Source organism: Nicotiana tomentosiformis, chromosome 9 (assembly GCF_000390325.3).
Source record: "Nicotiana tomentosiformis chromosome 9, ASM39032v3, whole genome shotgun sequence".
In the NCBI taxonomy this organism is placed as follows: domain Eukaryota; kingdom Viridiplantae; phylum Streptophyta; class Magnoliopsida; order Solanales; family Solanaceae; genus Nicotiana; species Nicotiana tomentosiformis.
Window position 1 is genome coordinate 70,684,986 of NC_090820.1, and position 19,585 is coordinate 70,704,570.

Consider the following 19,585-nt stretch of genomic DNA (forward strand, 5'->3'; position numbering starts at 1 on the left):
CGTGGTGCTCCAGTTAGTCAGGGTACTCATATGCAGCGGTCATCTTTTAGTGCACCACCGGCATGAGGTTCCTACCGCGGTTATTCTAGTTATCTGGCATAGACTCAGTACGAGCAGCCACGCTTGCAGAGGGGTTGTTATGATTGTGGTAATACTAGGCACATCATGATAGATTGTCCCAGGCTCGGGAGGGGCGGATTTGATTAGAGAACTCAGGCTAGGGGCTCCAATCCAATTGATGCTCCACCTGCATAGATACCTAGGGGTAGAGGACTAGCGGGTAGAGGGTGCCCTAAAGAGGGAGGCCCGGCCTATTGATATGCTTTCTTTGGTAGGGATGAGACCGCTGCACCAGATGGTGTCCTTACAGGTATGGTTTCGATTTATTATAGAGGAGCATCATTTTTATTTTAATTCGCTTCTGCTTATCAGAGTGAGTCCTCCTGTCTTGCTTCACATATGGGTGAGTTTAGGTATTTTGTACATTACTTATGTGTTCACCCATGTTGGGAGACTCTATAGTGGTAGCCCGTATCTATCAGTTTGTTTTGTTCACTATTGAGAGCTATGAGACTAGAAGGGACTTTCCCTTACTCATTACGGTATGTTTGATGTGATTTCTGGATGGTTTGGTTATGATTTGTGATTTAGATGCTCCACCGGTATAGGAAGTTTGTTACATGTTGTGATTTTGTTTCGCGAAATTGAATTAGTGGAAGGTTTCTGTTGGTATGATGTGTATTCTACTTGTGCTTCAGAGCCGAGGATGGGATCCTCGCATTTTCATATGGTTTGGTATGTTTGAACCAGGCTGCGTGCCGCAGTGGAGTTATATTAGGATGAGACCCTTGTGATTAGTTCATATGTTTTGATCCTTCCTTGTGGAATTGATTCGTAGTATGATACTGATAGTGAGTTCTGCCTGTCAGGCTTGTTTGATGATTCTCTCATGTGATTCTCTTTCAATATTTAGTCTTATTCACGTTATTCTTATTGGGGTTTAGCTTGCGAGGTGTGTGCCCAGGAAGGGGTGCGACTTTTTATTGCGTGAGTGGTTATGAGATCTTCATGTTTCTTGTAACGTTGTCAGCATTGTGAAGGTTTGGGACAAGGTTTCGGCTGAGATTAGATTATTTGTCAGTGCTGGATTTGACTATGGGCAGCTATAGTGGTTAGAGTTGTTGTTATGGGCATATGTGTGATGTGTTACATCGTGTGGTTATACCTTGGGGGTGTATGCATGAGCTCTTACAGCTAGTTGAGGTTAAAACCGTGTGTTAGAGTGGGATCCGGGTCCTTGGGGAATGATCTTCAGTTAAGATGATGTTGTCGGGCTAATGTGGACCGGGGTGACGTTGGTTCACCCGCGAGTTTATAAATTGTTAGTACATTCAATGATTTGACGACTTCGTTATGGTTCTTGGCACATTCGAGGACGAACATTAGTTTAAGAGGGGGAGAATGTAATGAACCGATCGATCGTTTTAAGAATTAGTATCCCGTTCAGTGGCTCAAGGTCTTGAGTAGCTTCGTATTACGTATTATGACTTGCGTGTGTGGTCGAGTTTGGTTTTCAGATTGATTTGGAAGGATGATTCTTGTTGTAGAAGCTTAAGTGCTAAGAGTAGACTGGAGTTTGACTTTTGGTATAGACGACTACGGAATGGTGTTTGGTGATTTCAATAGCTTCATATGGTGATTTTGGATTTGGAGATCCGTAGGTCGATTTGATGCGTTTTGGCGAAAATTGGAAAGTTGAAAATTTTGAAGGTTGAGAGGTTTGACTGGGAGTTGACCCTGTGGATATCGGGCTCTGATTACGATTTCGAGAGTTGGAATAGCTCCATTAAGTCTTTTGGGACTTGCAAGCAAAATTTGATATCATTTCGGGTTGATTTGATATGATTCGACGCGAGTTGTAGAAGTTGAAAGTTCATTAAGTTCGATTTGAGGTACGATTCATAGTTTTGATGTTGTTCATTGTGATTTGAGGCCTCGAATAGGTCCGCATTATGTTTTGGAACTTGTTGGTATGTTCATAGAGGGTCCCGGGGCCCCCGGGTATGTTTCAGACGAGTTTCAGATCATTTCTATGTTTTTGGGCAGGTCTGGTTCTGTTGTTTCGCATCTGCACAATCTAGAGCGTAGGTGCGGACATGTTTCTGCGTAATTTTTGTCTCTTCGGTGAGTTGGTGCATGTCCACTTTTTTCGGTTCTGCGGATGGGGGATAACACGCGCGGGTACGCATCTGCGGAGATGGATCGCAGTTGCGAGGTTGAGGCTCCAGTTGGTTTACGCTTCTGCGGGCGTTTCTCATGCTTCTGCGGGATTGCAAATGCGATAGGTGGCTCGCAGGTGCGGTTCCTAGGTTGTTAAGTGAAGGCCGCAAATGCGGTAATTATGCTCGCAGGTGCGCTTCTCTGCTTTGCAAATACGGAAGTTCTGGGCAGAACATATTATATATCAAGGGTTTGATATTTTTATCACTTTTTGTGTTAGACACCTCAGTTTTGGGCGTATTTGGAGGGGATTGTCACGTGTTATGATTGGGTTAGTGTTCTTTATCCGGATTTGATCATATTTCATGATTCCATCTTTATTTTGAACATTAAATTAGTGATTTGAATTGGAGAAAATGAGAAATTTTGTAAAAAATGTAAAATGAGGATTTGAAGGATGATTTGATGCCGGAATTGGATAATTTTGGTATGGTTGGACTCGTACCGGAATGGGTATTTATATTTTGTGAATTTTGTCGAGTTTTGGAGGTGCGAGTCCGGCGTTGACTTTTTGGGTTGACTCTTTATTTTTCATTAAAGATCGAAGCTTTATTATCTGGAATTATTTCCTATGGTTTTTATTTATGATATTAAGTTATTTTGGCTAGATTTGAGCCGTCTGGAGATTGTTTCACACAAGAGGGTCATTTTAGAGAAGTGATTTGGCTTCTTTGAGGTAAGTATCTTGCCTAACTTTGTGTGGGAAAACTACCCCTTAGGAATTGATGTGTTTGTGCTATTTGAGTCATGTGAAAGCCGTGTACGTGAGCTGACGAGTATGTACTCGGGCTTAAATATGGAAATTGACCGGACTCTTAGGTTTCTTTCATGTACTTATTTGGAATTGTTAGCACATGTTATATCTTTTATTCGTCATGTCTACTATCACATGCTTTATTTGAAGTTGTTGTTACATGTCATATTCTTTACTTGTCGAGTTTGCTCTTATATGTTTTATTTGAAGATGTTATCACTTTTAATCATTTAGTGATTTCTTTTATTGTAGAGTTACTCTTAGTTGAAATTGTTGTTATATAATATCCTTTCATTGCCGGATTATCCTCATGGATTTAGACGTAGTACTAGTTCGTGCCATCTCTTTTATTGTTAGCCTAATTCATACACTAGAATTCGAAGTTTTCCATTTCATGAAAATACTTTCACTAGCGAGTTTATCCTTAAACAATTTATTGTAATTGAGGTTATCGAAAGGTATTAATCTACTTTAATTGAAGTTGTGTCTAAAGGGGGTGTTGTTCCTTGTTGAGTTACTTTCCCGTTTATTTTGTTGTTATAGAGATTCCATATGCATTGTGTTTGATCTATGGGATATTTGTCGTGGAAATATTGATATTGTTGGATCTTTGGAAAGGTTGTGGCCAATGAGCACTTATGGTGCGAGTTGATATGTCGTGTTGTTGTGATGTTATCACATGTGAATTGTTGTGTGGTTTGTTTGTTGTTATGCAGAGTATAAGGGTGACATTTCACTGTTGTTGTTATGCGAGGCATAAGGGTGGCATCTCACTGTTGTTGAATGTACGGAGTGATACAGGTAGCTATTTTGTTATTGTTCAGGCGGAGCGATACGGGTGGCTATTGTATAGAGTGATACGGGTGGCTATCGGAGTGATACAGGTGGCTATCAGAGAGATAAGGGTGGCAATGTCAGGGATGATGTGTGATGTCTTGGGGAGATTGTGTTGGTGATTTTCGTGTGATGGTGTGCTTTTCCTTGTGTATGTCTGACACCTTACGTGACTTGTTGTGTTGCCTTGATGAGCTACTCGATTTCTTTGATATTACTTGTTGACTTGAGCTGTAGTAGTACACTCGCAAAAGCATACATCGTAGCATGCCACTTATACTAGCTTAGGAGTATGAAACTTGACATTTATTGATCATGCCACTACAATATTTTAGGCCTAGAGCCACACTAATTTAGGCAACGCTCAAAAAGTGTTGCTAAGCGTATCTGTAGGAAAGTTTTTTAGGCGTGACCTTTGAGTAGAGTCTTTGGCCACGGATTTTAAGGTAACACTTATAAAGCGTTCTGTTTAATTGTAAAGACAACATTTTCTAAGTGTTGCCTAAATATAAAAGTTTTGGCCACGTTTTTAAATTATATTGCAACGTTTTTGGACAGTTGCTATATTGTCATACTAGTAGCAAAACAGCTTCTACGCCACCGCTGCTCCAATACCCTCAATCGCTGCTTCTATTTCTTCGTTGCTTCATATTTGGTTGCTGCTCTTTTATTGCTTTTAGAATTGTAAGTTCTCAGGCTTTTAGAAATAGTTATATTATAACCATCTATGTTTTCTTTAATTTTCTAATCCCAAGAATGAAAGAACTGGAACAAGCCTCTACAAAATTAATTTAAATAAAACCCATCTCATGAAAAAGTCTCTAATGTGTATTCTTTACTTTCCCAATTTATGATATTGCCTTGACGATCTGTCACGCCCCAACCTCGAGGAGCATGACCGGTGCTCAACCGAATGGACCCGGTTGAGCAATCCTACTAGACACTATCTACCCGACTCACTTATGATCCAGAGAAGGCGTGCTCTCATTAGTTAGACAGTAGAAAGTTCATACACATATACATTACTAAGTCCTTTCATTTTGGTACATCATTGTTAAGCTTCAAAATACATACATCCTTATGACTGAGTGGAACAAGAGCCCAAAATACAACATGATTCGTTGACCTTTCTAACACCCATATACAATCCACATAGTGTCTACGGAGCCTCTAAAGATACAAAAGAGAGTAAAGATGGTGTCGGCAACGAGGCCTCGGCTATACCTCAAAAAGTGACCACAATATAAACAAAAGGTACAATACATGACCCCAGAATGAAATGGGGCTCACCGAGTCCGCTGAGAAGAGGATTCAACACTATCTGCGATCAACACTGTCTACTACGGAACCACCTGCATTCATTTAAAGATGCAGCACCCCCGGTAAAAGGGACGTTAATACTGTCGAATAGTAATAGTATGTAAACTAAAACACTATCTCAATAGAATGAACAATAATATAGGGGGAAACAGTAAAGAACGCAATATGAGATTTAAATAATACTAAAACATCAAATTAAGGATTACATAGATTTTTAACTCAATTTCCACATTATTAGGATGTATGGTTTTTAGTGCCAATATGCCACAATCCACAATACCACCGTGTTCTTACACGGAGTCTGATCTCGGCCCGATCGGCTAAGCCATCTCATTCGAGACATCACCCCTTTTCAATCAGTCATCTCACTTCATATTTCTTTCCCATCTTTTCAATACAATGGCACGAGTTGCCCCAATTATAAAGTTATTCTTGGCGCTTGGCCGTATTTCATGATTCATGTTCTTTTCCATATTCCAAAATTTTTATTTTCATCAACAACAACATGGTTTTTCATTCAAGACTTTTTGATTTCACATGTGAGTAATTTAGATTCTAAGGCACATAGAGTCTTTTCATACAATTTGGCATAACAGTCTTTAGTCGAATTTGACTCGAAGGCTTGGCATTTTTGCACATATTCTAAGTTTTAACATTTCCTCAGACAACGAGATAACATGATGGAAGCATGGGAATACATATTACACATATATTTTCAAAACAAGCACATTCGGGATAGCAATTTCTAGGACGCTCATTTTGGGACTTGCATCGATTTCATGAATACCATGGGATTCAATTCTAAGAAGAGGGGGTTTAGCCAACATACCTCAATTGAGCTTCTTAAAACTCTAAGATGTTACAGAATATTAGCAACTTCAATCTATTTTAGCAATATAGCAAACATTGAACCAAAAATTAGGAAAACGATCATGATTCTAGCTCTCTTGAGCATTTTATCAAACACTATATGTGTATTAAGGTTCCATGGCCTTTTTATGAAAGACTTCACCATTCCACACCCCATTATTTTCTATCTTTAACTCACAACCTCCCCACGTACCTTATGAATACATGCATGCAAGGTAAGCTCTCCCATCCCCATGAACTACCTTACTAATTGCCCATTCTAGTTATATTTTGAATTTAAGAGCTGGGTGATAGAATCTTACCTCTTAGGATGAAGACCTGGGGTGCTTCTCTTTATAATATTCAAAGGTTTAAGCAAGAATTGAAGAGAAATATTTTATGAAGATCAATGGTGTATGTGATGTGTTTTAACGGAATAGGGTCGGGTTTACAATTCCCAAAAATGAAGCTCCGGGACAAGTTATGCAGTCGCATATGTGACCACATAATGATTATGCGGTCCGCGAAAGGTGGTTCTGGGAACTGGGCTGGCCTACTTCACTTTGCGGCTGTTATGCGACCCGCAGACCTGTTATGTGATTGCATAATGCGTCGCAGAACCTCCCTATGCAAAAGTCTAAGGATGACTATGCGACCAAAGTGCGGCCGGCGAAACAGTTATGCGGTCTCATAATTGGCCGCGAAATTGACATCAAAAACGCCCCAGAAAGCTGCCTCACTCTGCGACCATTCTGCGGTCCACAGAGTGGTTGTACGGTCGCAGAACGGGCCGCAAAAATGCCTACTTCTACCCAAAATTCATGTACACAAACCAACGATGTAACATAACTCATAACAATACCAACTGTGGCCTCATGTAAACAACATATAATCAAAAGGAACGCCTTTACATTAACTAAACAAATGATACAAAATTCATAGGCGACAAGTTCATAAAAAGGATTACACAGCTATTCAAACTCTTTCTCGGCCTCCTAAGTGGCCTCTTCAACCTGCTGGTTTCTCCATAACACTTTCACGTAGGCAATTTCTTTATTACTCAACTTTCGGACTTGTCTTTCAAGAATGGCAACTGGAATTTCTTCATATGACAATTCTTTATTAATCTCAATGGTCTCAATCTGCACAATAGTGGACAGATCTCCAACTACCTTCTTCAATATAGACACATGGAATACCGGGTGCACTAATAACATCTCGGGTGGTAGATCAAGCTTGTACGCCACCTCACCGATCCTCTGAATGATACAGTCTGACATACCTCGAACTCAAATTCCCTTTTCTTACCAAATCGCATTACGACTTTCATAGGGGAAATTTTCAAGAATACCCAATCATCTTCTTTGAACTCAAAATCCCAACGACGAACATCGGAATAGAGCTTCTGATGACTCTGAGCAGTCTTCAACCACTCCTTAATGGTCTTAACTTTTCCATAGCCTGATGCATGAGGTCTGGCCCTATCAACTTTGCTACCCCAATTTCGAACCACCCAATGGGAGATCTACATCTCCTACCATACAATGCCTCAAATGGTGCCATCTGAATACTAGCATGAAAACTATTGTTATAAGAAAACTCTATGAGTGGAAAATGATCATCCCAGCTACCTTCCAAATCAAGAACACGAGCACGCAACATGTCCTCAGGCGTCTAAATAGTCCGCTCTGCTTGCCAGTCAGTCTGTGGATGGAAGGTTGTACTAAGATTCACCTGAGTACCCAAACCTTGCTGAACTTTCTTCCAAACATTTGCCATGAACTGAGCCCCTCGATCGGAGATGATAGAAACTGGAGTGCCATGTAGCCTTACTATTTCCTTGATATACAACTGAGCATACTATTCCGTTGTGTCGGTGGATTTAACTGGCAAGAAATGTGCTATTTTCGTGAGTCGATCCACAATCACCCAAATTGAGTTAAACTTGCGCGGAGTACATGGTAATCCTACCACAAAATCCATATTAATCATTTCCCACTTCCACAATGGAATTTCTATGTTTGTGCCAACCCACCAGGCCATTGATGTTCGGCCTTCACTTGCTGACAATTTGGACACCTTGCCACAAAGTCCGCTACATTCCTTTTCATGTCATTCCACCAATAAACATCCTTGAAATCGTGATACATCTTTGTAGAACCTGGATGCACGGAATATTTAGAAGTGTGAGCCTCGGTCATGATTCTTTCCCGGAGACAATCTACATGCGGAACACATAGTCACCCTTGGTACCTCAGTGTACCATCATCCATGCCAAGCGCAAAATCCATAGTCTTATGTTTATGAATCCCCTCCTTCAGTTGTACCAATAATGGATCGTTGTATTGCTTCTCTTTGACTTCCACAAAAAAGCAACAATTCAGCCCTATTTTGCACAATTACCCTTCCTTCACTAGAGTCCGCAAGACGAACTCCCAAACTGGCTAGCTGATGAACCTCCCTGGCCAACGGCCTTTGACATGCATCCAAGTGAGCCAAACTACCCATAGATTTTCGGCTAAGGGCATCCGCCACAACATTGGCTTTCCCCGGGTAATACAGAATATCGATGTCATAATCCTTGAGTAACTCAAGCCATCTTCTCTGCCTTAGATTCAGCTCCTTTTCCTTGAAAATATATGGGAGACTCTTGTGGTCTGTCAATACATCCACATGCACCCCATACAAATAATGATGCCAAATCTTCAAGTTCTAAGTCATGAGTAGGATAGTTCTTTTCATGATTCTTGAGTTGCCTAGAAGCATAAACTATAACCTTGCTGTGTTGCATTAATACACACCCAAGACCGATCCTTGAAGCATCGCAATATACCACAAACCCTTATGTTCCCTCTGGCAGGGTCAACACCGGCGCCGTAGTCAATCTCGATTTTAACTCCTGGAAGCTCCTTTCACAAGCATCGAACCATTGGAACTTAACCGCTTTCTGAGTCAATTTAGTAAACGGAGAGGCAAGAGTAGAGAACCCCTCCACAAAATTCATGTAATACCCTGCTAAGCCCAAGAAGCTGCGAATCTCGATTGGCGTTGTAGGTCTAGGCTAATTCTTTACTGCTGAAATCTTATGAGGATCAACCTTATTTCCTTCTATAGAGACAACATGACCCAAGAACGTGATAGATTCCATCCAAAATTCACATTGAAAATTTGGCGTACAATTAGTGCTGATGAAGAGTCTGTAACACTGCTGTGAGATGATCGGCATGGTCCTCCAGACCTCGTGAATACACAAGAATATCGTCGATGAACACTATGAAAAAGGAGTCGAGGAAAGGATTGAAAACCTTATTCATAAGATCCATGAAAGCAGTCGGGGCATTTGTTATCCCAAAAGACATTATCAGAAATTCAACGTGCCCATACCGGGTTCTGAAAGCTATTTTCGGAATATCCTTCTTCCTGATTGGTGATACCCAGATCGTAAATCAATTTTGGAAAAGTATCTAGCACCATGTAAATGATCAAACAAATCATCTATTCTTGGTAACGGGTACTTATTTTTTATTGTGACTTTGTTGAGCTGCCGATAGTCAATCCACATCCTCAGTGATCCATCTTTCTTCATCACAAAGAGGATCGATGCGCCCCATGGTGACACACTAAGTCGGATGAAACTCTTTTCTAACAAATTCTTCAATTTCTCATTTAGTTCCTTAAATTCTGCTGGTGCCATCATGTAGGGTGGAATAGGTATAGGCTGCGTGCCTGGCATAACATCAATCCCAAAATCAGTCTCCCTATCTGGCAGAATCCCAGGGAGTTTTTCAGGAAAGTCCTCTGGAAATTCATTCACAACTGGCACAGACTCGAGTGTAGGTGCCTTATTATCGATGTCTGTAACCCGGACCAAGTGATAGATACACCCTTTGTTAATCATCTTCGTGGCCTTAAGGTATGAAATAAACCACGCCCTGCTAGTGCCGGAGTGCCTCGACCTGGAGGGGGTGCTGAAGATGTAGCAGCTGTAGAACTGGATGGCTGTGTTGTGCCCCTGCCCGCACCCCGGCGTGATAAATGACACTCCCTCTGAATATGACCCATCATTTCGCACCTGTAACATACTGACATGTCCTGGTAGCATATCCCTATATGTATCCTCCTATACTTGGGGCATGACGGCCTCCGTTGCTGCTGGAATCTCCCTCCTGATCGGCTCGGATGGTGGCGCCCCCTGCTGTCGTGATTGGGCCTGAAGTGACCCCATTGTTGCTGACTGTGCCCTACTAGCGGTGCACTGGCTGAAGACTGAGCATAAAACTGGGTTGGCCCTCATGACTCTCCACTAAAAATTGATCTTCTACCACTAAATGAATCTCCAGGGTTGCCCGCGAATCGGGTCTTGCTGGTACCCTCTCACTCCTTTCTGTTCATCAACATACGATCCTCTGTAGCTTGAGCAAATGCTACCATTTTCCCATAGTTCATATATGAATTCAAGGTAGCTGTGGTGGCTTCATTGATAACCAAGGGGCTAAGGCTCTGCACGAACTGGCGCACTCTAGCCTCCATAGTAGGCAACATGAGAATGGCGTATTTAGACAGACGCACAAACTCCATGTGATACTCCCACACACTCTTACTTCCTTGCTTAAGGTTCTCAAACTCTGAGGCACGAGCTGCCCTAGTCTCGGCCGGCAAGAAATTGTCCATGAAAGCATCAGCAAACTCACTCCACCTCGCTGGAGGGCTCCCCTCCTCCCAAGAGTCCTCCCACGGCTCGAACCAAGAATAGGCCACTCCTTTCAGGTGGTAGGCGGACAACTCCACTCCCTCCGTCTCAGTAGCGCGCATAACCTGGAGAGTCTTATGCATCTCATCAACAAAGTCTTGTGGGTCCTCCTTCGAATTAGCACCCATGAACACCGGAGGATCCAATTGCAGAAACATGTTCACCCTAGAACTAGTAGAATCCACTTATGGCTAGAAGAAGTGGGTGCAACATTCGACCTTTGGGCCAAAGAAGCCACTATCTGAGTCAGCATCTGAATAGCTTCCTTAAGATCCAAATCAGAAATACCAGATCTAGAAGCTGGGGCTGATGGTGGAACTAGAATATCATGTAGAGAAACCATCGCACCCTCAGTAGGTGTAGGGACTGGTGTATCCTGGCCAGGTGTAGTGGAATCAGGCAGTGAAGCAGTCGGGGGATTATCCTCACCCATCAAGTATTCACCCGCATCATAAAATAGAGGGTCAACTGCTACTCCTGAAGCAGCATTGGCCCCTTGGACAGTTCTTGCTCCCTTCTTAGGTGCCATATACTGAAAGTTAATGGAATGCACGAGTTAGAGGAGGAACAATTCCACAATTAGTTTCATCGCACGATCCAGAATATCAAAGAAGGGTATTGTTCCTAAATGTCCAAGTAGCCTCCAACTTATAGATGTGGTCGATAACACACCGATAAGAAAGACTCTACCAGACACGGCTCCGAGACATCCTAGGACATTTTAAAACCTTAGGCTCTTATACCATGTTTGTCACGCTCCAACCTCGGGGAGTACGATCAGCGCTCAACCGAGTGAACCCGGTCGAGAAAGCCTGCTAGACACTATCTACCCGACTCACATATGATCCATAGAAGGCATGCTCTCATTAGTTAGGCAGTAGAAAGTTCATACATATATACATTACTAAGTTATTTCATTTTGTTACATCATTATTAAGTTTCAAAATACATACATCCTTATGACTGAGTGGAACAAGAGCCCAAAATACAACATGATCCGTTAACCTTTCTAACAACCATATACAACCCACATAGTGCCTACGGAGCCTCTAAAGATACAAAAGAGAGTAAAGATGGTGCCGGTAATAAGGCCCCGGCTATACCTCAAAACGTGACCACAATATAAACAAAAGGTATAATACATGACCCCGAAATAAAATGGGGCTCACCGAGTCCACTGAGAAGAAGATGGAGCACTATCTATGATCAACACTGTCTACTATGGAACCACTTGCATCCATTTAAAGATGAAGCGCCCCCGGCTAAAGGGACGTTAGTACTGTCGAATAGTACTAGTATGTAAAACTAAAATACTGTCTCAATCGAATGAACAATAATACAGGGGGGAACAGTCAAGAATGCAATATGAGCTTTAACTAATACTAAAACATCAAGTTAAGGATCACATAGATTTTTAAGTCAATTTCCGCATTATTAGTTTGGATAGTTTTTAGTGCCAATATGCCACAATCCGCAATACCACCGTGTTCTTATACGGAGCCTGATCGGCTAGGCCATCTCATCTGAGACATGAACCATATTCACAATTTCATCCACAATACCACTGTGTTCTTATACGGAGTCCGATCTCGGCCCGATCGGCTAAGCCATCTCATTCGAGACATCACCCCTTTTCAATCAGTCATCGCACTTCATATTTCTTTCCCATCATTTCAATACAATGGCACGAGTGGCCCCAATTATAAAGTTATTCATGGAGCTTAGCCGTATTTCGTTATTCAGGTTCTTTTCCACATTCCAACATTTTTATTATCATCAACAACAACATGGTTTTTCATTTAAGACTTTTTGATTTCACATGTGAGCGATTTAGAATCTAAGGCACATAGAGGTTTTTCACAGAATTTGGCATAACATTCTTTAGTCGAATTTGACTTGAAGGCTTGGCATTTTTGCACATATTCTAAGTTTGAATATTTCCTTAGACGACGAGATAACATCATGGAAGCATGGGAATACATATTACATATATATTTTCAAAACAAGCACATTCAGAATAGCAATTTCTAGGACGCTCATTTTGGGACTTGCATCGATTTCATGAATACCATGGGATTCAATTCTAAGAAGAGGGGGTTTAGCCAACATACCTCAATTGAGCAGCTTAAAACTCTAAAATGTTACAGAATATTAGCAACTTCAATCTATTTTAGCAATATAGCAAAAATTGAACCAAAAATTAGGAAAACGATCATGATTCTAGCTCACTTGAGCATTTTATCAAACACTATATGTGTATTAAGGTTCCATGGCCTTTTTATGAAAGACTTCACCATCCCACACCCCATTATTTTCTATCTTTAACTCACAACCTCCCCACGTATCTTATGAATACATGCATGCAAGGTAAGCTCTCCCATCCCCATGAACTACCTTACTAATTGCCCATTCTAGTTATATTTTGAATTTAAGAGCTGGGTGATAGAATCTTACCTCTTAGGATGAAGACCTGGGGTGCTTCTCTTGATAATATTCAAAGGTTTAAGCAAGAATTGAAGAGAAATATTTTATGAAGATCACTTTCTCCCTCTAGGACTCTCTCTCTCACTCTAAAGATACCAGAAATAAGCTCAGAATGGTCTATGTGATGTGTTTTAACGGAATAGGGTCGGGTTTAAAATTTCCAAAAATGAAGCTCTGGGACAGGTTATGCAGTCGCATATGCGACCACATAATGATTATGCGGTCCGCGAAATGTCCGCGAAAGGTGGCTCTGGGAACTGGGCTGGCCTACTTCACTTTGCGGCTGTTATGCGACCCGCAGACCTGTTATGCGATCGCAAAATGCGCTGCAGAACCTCCCTCCGTAAAAGTCTAAGGATGACTATACGACCAAAGTGCGGCCCACGGAACTGGGCTGGCCTACTTCACTTTGCGTTGTCATGAATACCATGGGATTCAATTCTAAGAAGTGGGGGTTTAGCCAACATACCTCAATTGATCTTCTTAAAGCTCTAAGATGTTCCGAAATATTAGCAACTTCAATCTATTTTAGCAATATAGCAAAAATTGAATCAAAAATTAAGAAAACGATCATGATTCTAGCTCACTGGAGCATTTTATCAAATACTATGTGTGTATTAAGGTTCCATGGCCCTTTTATGAAAGACTTCACCATCCCACACCCCATTCTTTTCTATCTTTAACTCACTACTTCCCCACGTACCTTAAGAATACATGCATGCAAGGTAAGCACTCCTATCCCCATGAACTACCTTTCTAATTTCCCATTTTAATTATATTTCGAATTTAAGAGCTTGGTGATAGAATCTTACCTCTTAGGATGAAGACCTAGGGTGCTTGTCTTGATAATCTTCAAAGGTTTAAGCAAGAATTGAAGAGCAATATTGATGAAGATCACTTTCTCCCTCTGTGACTCTCTCTCACTCCAAAGATATCAGAAATAAGCTCAAAATGGTCTATGGGATGTATTTTAACGGAATAGGGTCGGGTTTAAAAACTCCAAAAATAAAACTCCGGAACAGGTTCTGTGGTCGCATATGCGACCGCATAATGATTATGCGGTCCGCGAAATGACTGCGAAAGGTGGCTCTGGGAACTTGGCTGGCCTGCTTCACTTTGCGGCGGTTATGCGGCCCACAAACCTGTTTTGCGGTCGCATAATGCCCTGCAGAACCTCCTTCCGTAAAAGTCTAAGGATGACTATGCGACCAAAGTGCGGCCCACGAAACGGTTATGCGATCATAATTGGCCGCGAAATTGACATAAAAAATGCCCCAGAAAACTACCTCACTCTGCGACCATTCTGCGGTCCACAGAGTAGTTCTGCGGTCGCAAAACGGGCCGCAGAAATGCCTACTTCTGCCCAATATTTTCCTCAACTCCCCAGACATTGTTCAATCCAAAAAGTCCGAACCGCGGACCTTGTCTACTTCGGTATCACGGAATCCGAGTTTTTACGAAAAAGTTTATGGGGCCTTACACGATCATTATCTTTTTATGTAGTTATTATTTTTGTTGCAAAATGTTATATTTATTGATAAACTATTTAAAGTTCACTTTGTAAATAATAACGATGGAAAAGAAAGTACAGATTCCTATAGAATGATGAATAGCAAATGAAGATAATGTTGTTAGGTAAGTATCACAGTCATTGCCTAGAAACTAAATTATTCCAGATTTTTGAATCCTCTTTTTGCCTCATAATATATGTATCTTATTAATTACTCTAGCTGTAGTGCAACTGTACCAGCTTAATTGACAAAAAAGGAACGAAGCCCTCAACCCTCTACAACCAAAGAAATACAAAGATAAAATTAGTTTAAAAGGCTTGTGTTATTGATTTTACTAAATTGCGAATTGGGTATTCTCAATTTCTGAATTTTTATATTGTTCACCTTCATTTTTTACAAATTTAGTGTAGTTATATATTTCATTGTTTATTTGAAGTTATCAGGTTTTAGCACTTTTAATATCCTTTTTCATGTATATTTTTCATGTATATGCACTTCTTAATCTGGTCCGAATGTACGGTTTGACACTACTATTTGATCACTTCTTGCAACATGAATATTGCTAAATAGGAATTTGATACTATTGTTTGCTCACTTTCTGCTTTTCTTTTGATTTCATTGTTCTTATTCTTTCATGGATTTTTATGATCTTGATTCGTCAAAGAAGTTAATTTAACATGTGAGTTTTGGACTAATAAGTATGTATTCAATTGAGTAATATCCTAACTCCCTACCAAAATAATATCTTGTTGATTTATCTTGTTGTTGTGTGGATCCTATTAATTTTACTTCTTTTCTCCAAGAACATAAGTCAACGCTCAGGAAGATCTATATTTGAAGTTGTGTTTGGCTTAACATAAGTGTCATGACTAGGTAAGATATTCTTATCATCTTACATTACATAGGATTTTGAAAACTTACTCATGACTTTTAGGCTTTATTTGTAATGTATATGTAATACTTAAATGATTATATATTTGATGATCCGATATTAATATCTGATTTTTAGGGTTTCAAATGTTCCACCCAAGGATTGGATGGATTTACCAAGGTATAGCAAAGAGTATATTGATGGGGTACAATCTTTCTTAGAATTTGCTTACTCTTATGGAGAGCCTCAAGGCGAGGAAATTCAATGCTCGTGTGCAAAGTGTTGCAATATTCGTTGGACTCAAAGAAATATAGTATATGATCATCTAATATGCTATGGATTTGTTCAAAGTTATACAAGATGGATTAATCATGGGGAATGGGAAATCCCTATGAATGCCGATGGTGACATGAGTGGTGAAATTAACTCGTATTATGAAATTAATGGGTTATTGAATGATCAATTTAGAGATGTTGCACAAGATGAAGGAGTTTATGAAGGTCCAAATGAAGATGCCAATAAATTATATAACTTAGTTGATGAGGCAAGCCAAGAACTATATCCTGGTTGTAAAGGATTCTCTAGATTATCATTCACAATCCGTCTATATTTATTGAAGTATCTACATGGATGGAGCAAAGCGTCATTCACTTCTCTTTTAGAGTTATTGAAAGAGGCGATGCCCGAGTTGAACATTCCTTTATCCTACAATAATGCCAAGTCTATGGTAAAGGATCTCGATCTTAATTATAAAAAAATCGATGCATGTCCCAATGATTGCATGCTATTTAGGAATGAACATAAGGCTGATGAATATTGTCGTGTTTGTGGAGCTTCCAAATATATTTAATATCCTGAAGTAGATAGCGAGGTTGAGCCTTCTAAAAAGGCTCATCGCGTTCCAGCAAAAACTTTGAGACATTTTCCATTAATTCATAGACTCAAAAGATTATTCATGTGCTCAAAGACATCGGATACATTAAGGTGGCATGACATGGAGCTTTCTAAAGATGAAAAGTTAAGGCATTCTGCTGATGGCCAAGAATGGAAAGACTTTTATGGCTTTTATCCAGATTTTGCAAGAAATTCTCGTAATTTTAGACTTGGCTTGGCAAGTGATGGGTTCAATCCATTTCGAACCATGAGCATATCTCATAGTACATGGCCAGTTATCTTAATGGTGTATAATTTGCCTCCTTGAATGTGCATGAAGCCAGAATATTTTATGCTTTCTTTGCTTAAACCTGGGTCGTGGTCACCTGAAAATGACATTGATATTTATTTACAACCATTGATAGAAGAGTTAAATGTGTTGTGGGAGTCGGGTGGAAACATATGATGCTTCAAGAAATCAAACTTTTCAAATGCGAGCAGCTCTTTTATGGACAATCAGTGACTTCCCTGCGTATGCTATGTTATCTGGTTGGAGTACAAAAGGGAAGTTGGCTTGCCCTTGTTGTAATTATGGTACTAATTCTCTTTATCCATTTGCTTTGTCGGAGCACACTAATGTTTATTTTTTACTTTCTTTCGATTTATTTTGTAGCGTGCAATCAAAGAGAACAACGAGGAACCATCAAAGTCTGAAATGTTTATTGTAACTCGTACAAAGAAAAGAAAAGAAGTCCATACTGATACTCAAGTTGCAATAGTAAGTCATGATGCAAGTTAAGATCTTGTTATTATATAGACCCTCTCATTAATTGAATGTGTGTCTGCTAAAGTTTCATCTTTTCAATTAAAACCATGTATTTCAAATAAATGCAGTTTTCTATATGTGTCTGGTGCTTATATTTTGTACTAATTGAATGACAAATTAGTGAAATTGCAGTTTCTGTAGGAGATAACTCCATCTTGTATTACTCTTTCATGTTAGCGTACAAGGAAAAAAATAATCTAGTTAGCAGGTATGTGTTCTTTAGACACTTGAAACGAAAGCTCAAAAAAGATACTACTATTAAGAGCTCCTGGATCTTTACTAACAAGACATGTTGAAGTTTCTCACAAGAATTCATAGTTGGGAAAGAAACTTCATTTACCCTGCCAAAGATATAATTTGGCAAATTGAAACTAAATCACATTTCTCTTAACCAGGTAATATATCTTAACTAGACTATTCTGAAAGAAAGTGTGGTTTCTTTTCTTTTAGCCAGTTGATAATTCAAGTATAAGGGAAGATCAAGTAGAGATTGTCAGTCCTCTTTGGTTCTTCGTAGAGAAATTCAATGTGTTAATAGTCTCTTCCTCTAAATGATAAGACAATATGACCATTTCTCTTTATAAGTGTTGCTTTTAACAGTTCCAGTGCAACATTCATTTACAACAACCCATGCAAATATTTCATGTCTTTTGTAGGAAAAATTACAAGTTAGTTAAAGTTATTTTAGTGTTCAATCTATCTTGACTTGTAAGTAATGTGCAGTAATAATGGTTTTGACAGTCTGAACTTCAGAATCGTCAAAGTTCCGGAGAAACAACAGATGATATATTTATGGTTGTATTTGAAAAGGAGGAGCCTGGTCAGGTTAGATGCTATGGTAGATCGGTGATGACAAGCTCTCTAAAAAAAGATGAAGAAAATACCAAACTTAATCAAAAACATGCCAATGAAATGACTTCCCTGAAAGAAGAAATGAAGGAAATGGTGAGAGAAGATGTCACGACCCAAAATCTCACCTGCCGTGATAACGCCTATCTCAATACTAGGCAAGCCGACAATCTCAGTAAACCACCATATCTTTTGAGTTTGAAAACAAAATATTTAAATTTAGCGGAAGGAAATCTCACAAATACAGATATAAAATACTCCCAAAACCCGGTGTCATTGAGTACATGAGCATCTAATATGAATATAATGTCTGACTGATAAAACATTGTCTGAAAGTATAGAACAGTACAATAACTGAAAGAAAGAGAGACAAAGTCAGCGGACTCCAGACAGCTACCTTGATAGTCTCCAACTGATAGCACTCTGAGATCTAACAGTCTCTGTATCCGAAAGCATCTGGATCTGTACACGAGGTGCAGAGTGTAGTATGAGTACAACCAACTCATAAGTAACAAGACTAACCTCTTGGCTAAAAGTAGTGACGATCTCCGCAGGTACAGTCTAGTATAAATAATGGTACAAAAATGTAGGCATGCTTTCAAGTTTAGCAGTTAAACCCAATACAAGTGAAATGGATCAATACTGCATGATATGAGGAATATGACATCTTGGGAGAAAAGACTTCAGGTAAATACTGGTCACAAATTATTCGGTCACTCGGTACTGTTTAATCCATCCCATGGATATTCCATCCCGTATATATACACATATCGACTGACAGTCAGTCACTCTATATCGTATAAGGCTAATCCAGCGCTGGGGTAATGTATCCCCAAATATAAATGATACAGACAAGATCCATGTCCACGAAAATTTCATCACAATATATATAAATAAGACAAGTTCATGCCCTAGGAAGTCCATCCCGAATATATATATAATCATCTACGCTTACGGGGGGTGTGTACAGACTCCGTATGGGCTCTTTCACCCCAAGCGTAATATAAAGCCAATATGGCCTACTGCAGGCGGGCAGTCCCGATCCGTATAATAAATAAGCCTATAAGGCCTGCTGCAGGCGAGCAGCTCCGATCCATATAATAATAAAGCCAATAAGGCCTGTTGCAGACGGGCATCCTCGATCCATATAATAATAATGCCAATAAGGCCTGTTGCAGGCGGGCAACCCCGATCCATATAATAATAAATCCAATAAGGCCTGCTGCAGGCGGGCAACCTCAATCCATATAATAGTAAAGTATATAAGGCCTGCTGCGGTGTGCAGCCCGATCATATAATAATAATAATATATATATATATATATATATAGCCGATATAGCCTGCTGAAGGTGGGAAATCCCGATCCCCTACATATCCTCACAAT

At 39.9% G+C, this 19,585-nt stretch overlaps 1 long non-coding RNA gene across 6 annotated transcripts; it reads left to right on the top strand.

Moving 5' to 3' along the window:
• Nucleotides 1-4,443: 4,443 nt before the first annotated feature.
• LOC104118060 (uncharacterized) lies at nt 4,444-18,240 on the top strand. 6 transcript variants are annotated; one of them, XR_011410896.1, is made up of 4 exons: nt 4,444-4,552; nt 15,586-15,655; nt 15,792-17,304; nt 18,094-18,240. It is a non-coding gene; the product is annotated as an uncharacterized lncRNA (long non-coding RNA). The 6 variants fall into 6 exon arrangements; XR_001973620.3 differs by lacking the exon at nt 4,444-4,552 and adding an exon at nt 14,919-15,132; XR_011410899.1 differs by lacking the exon at nt 15,586-15,655.
• The last annotated feature ends 1,345 nt before the right edge of the window (nt 18,241-19,585 follow it).